The sequence below is a fragment of the Frankliniella occidentalis genome, unplaced genomic scaffold, assembly GCF_000697945.3.
Source record: "Frankliniella occidentalis isolate FOCC.00 unplaced genomic scaffold, Focc_3.1 Scaffold46, whole genome shotgun sequence".
NCBI lineage: Eukaryota > Metazoa > Arthropoda > Insecta > Thysanoptera > Thripidae > Frankliniella > Frankliniella occidentalis.
Genome location: NW_026267176.1, coordinates 1,296,534 through 1,299,588, shown reverse-complemented (window position 1 = coordinate 1,299,588; position 3,055 = coordinate 1,296,534).

Below are 3,055 nucleotides of genomic sequence, written 5' to 3'. Positions count from 1 at the left end.
GGGGGGCAGTGCGGGGGACTCCAGCCATTCTGCATGTGTCGCGCTGATGAAGCGAATCGTCGCATCCGGGCCGGCCGAAATCGGAGGTCCCCCTCCGACGGGAGCCGACGACGCCCTATCTAGCTCCGCACCGCCCGGTCCACCAACACACTACACCCCCGCCCGACAGTGGCCAGGCTTGTATGCTTACTTTCGCACGCACGCGTTAACTCGGTTATCCGTCTATTTCAGATGCCGGTGGGAAATTGCACTGCTTGTATTGACCGTTTGCTCGCTCCGGGAGACCAATCTTGAATGACCCCTCTCCTTTATGAGGAAGTTGCCCAATAAGAGGAACAAAAAGAAGGTAGCACTGAGGAGGTGGCGTGGCGTAGCGCCGTCCCTCAACAAAGCAGAACGCCGGTGCCGGTGGGTGACGCCGGGGACCATACTGTGTTTTATCGCGAGTGGATGTGTGATCATAAATCAAGTTTTGTAGAATTTGTAAAGAAAAATTGGGTCCAGACTAGACCGGCGTAGCAACATAGTGTCAAAAAGTGCTTCTGCAAAGTTTGGCTTCGGAAAAGTAAGTTTATACAATCTTTTAAACCGTCCCGGTGTCGTTGTTTAGGTTAGTGTGTAATTTCCCGTCCTACAAGGTTTCGCAGCGGGCCTAAGTGGGATTGGGCGAGTAGGGGAAGCGGGGAAGCGCTGGGCTGCGCTGGGCGGGCTGAGCTTTTGCCCGGACCGGTCTCTCTCTCTCTACCTCCCTCCTCTCTCTCCCTCCCCTCCCTCTCTCTTTCTCACACACTCCCTCTCGCTCTCTCTCTCTCTACTGGTGCGCCACGCATCTCTCGCTCCCTGGAAATTACACAGATTGGGACAAATGTCGTGTATATTGATGTCAATCATGGAGATGAGGACGGGACAGGGCGGACGGGGTGGGGCGGGTTGGGGCGTCACTGGAAGGGGTGGGGGTGGGGGGCGTCGACACGCTGTCCGAACCACTTTATCCCCGTACCTCACATCATGTCACTTAGTGGTGGAGGAAAAAAATATGGGCCTCACCATCGGGCACTTTCTCTCTTTGCTTCTCTCTCTCGCTCCCGCTCTCTGCCCGCCATACATGGCGAAATTGGTTGCGAAAGTCACGCGAGCGAACCCGTGAGCGACATCGTGCATGGTGCACACTTTTTCTGCCCCACCCGCCTCTCTGCTTCAGAATACCCTTTTTGCTGTATCGAACAGAACAAATTCATTTCTACTACCCTCCCCAGCCCTCCCTTCCCCCTCTTTCTCTTCTGTCCTTTCTACTCTATGACTGGGCGGAGAACAGCAAGTTATTTGATTGTTTGATTGTATCCGGAGTCATTTTCCAGAGGTCAACTGCGCTGCACACCGGGGGCATTGCGGCAGCACGGACGGGACTGAGAGCAACGAGCAACAGAGAGAAGAATCGTGACTCTCCTTCACTGGGGTTCGTATGAAAAATATATTTAAAAAATCTGCTTAAATCGTTGTTGTCTCCCGGAATCTTTCGAATCGTCTTCCTCTGACTACTGAAACCACACAGCCCAGTCCGGTGTCCGCACTACAGACCCCTCCCCCCTCCCCGCCCCCTTCCTCACCATCAGGCAGGGTGGGCGCCCGGGCAGCGAGCAGCAGCGGAGCGCCCGGCTTGAGTTTTGCTGCCATCACTTTGTATGGAAATGCAGTCGACTTTTTTTCCGCCCTCCCCCCTCCCGGCTGCTGTCATTTAAACTCGTCCCGGGGCGAGCGGGGCCGCGTACTGGGCGCCGCCGGCCTGCGGCCCAGGGGGGGCCACCGACACGCACATACACGCACGAAGACCACGAGACCGGTTCACAATTTCGGGGGTTTAGACGGCTCAAGTTGAGGGGAAGTTTGGTACGTATCATGGCCCCGAGCGGAGTTGTTGTGGTTCCTTACGTAGAGGGCGGGTAGGCAGATCCACCGAAGCTGAAATAAAGCAGGGGGTGCATTTGCGTTCAGTAGCAGGAGGGGGTACGTAGCGAGTTCGCCGCTGAGCACTGACTTTATTCTGTATTCTTGCACAGAAAACGTGATTTTTTTTCTTCTTCTACGCGCTGTCCTCTCTGCTGTTTCCCCAGCTTCGTTCCCACCGCCGCACGAGTCGCGGCCATCCCCCAAAAGGGCGTAACTGACTTTATCTCTCACCGTTTCGAGAAAACTTTCTCGCAGTTGGGTGCGCCGCGGCGGTGAGGGGGGGGGGAGGGGTAGGGGCAGGGCCAGCCGTCCTGGTGGGCAGGCGGGGCCCCGCCACGCCCCGCCACGCCGAGCTCGTTTTACGTTTCTTCATTTCGCGATCTAATTCCCATCGCTGCGGCCGCCGCTGCAGCCGCCGCCGCCCCCGCCGCCCACTCCAGCTCCAGCGGGCCGCTGTGTGCGCGAGCGCGCGCGCGCCCGGGCTCCAGATTAACTCCAGTAACCTTTCTCCGGCGCCGCTGCTGCTGCCGCTCCTCCAGGCCGCCTGCTTTCCATAACGCCCCGCCACGCCCCGCCACGCCCCGCCACGCCCCGCCACGCCTCGCCACGCCTCGCCTCGACACGCCACGCCACGCGCTTGAAGCCTTGTTATCAGCGCCTACAGCAGGATGCGGGGAAGAAAAAGGCCTCATTACAGCCGTGCTAACGCGGGTTGAGAAAATCCCGCCAGGACGTTCTCTGTACTGCCCATGCCCTCGTCCCGCCCCACCCCGCCCCGCCCCGCCCCACCGGAGGTGCAACAACGTGAGCGGCAAGGTGAGGCGGAGGGCGAGCGGCTCGCAGCTCAGCCGAGGCGCGGGGGTCAGCGGAGCGGCCCGCGAGATGGAAAAGAAAAAATACAAAAACAAATCTGCGGTGCTAAAAGGGGCGGGGAGGACGGGACAAGGAAGGCGTGGACGATGACTTCCATACTCCTAGGGGTCGCAGCGGTATGGGGAGGGAAGGCTGTTGAAAATCTGTGAGTCCTGAGGCTCTTTTTCGAAAGCGTGGGAAGGCAAGAGAGACAGCGACAGAGAGAGAGAGAGAGAGAGAGAGAGAGAGAGAGAGA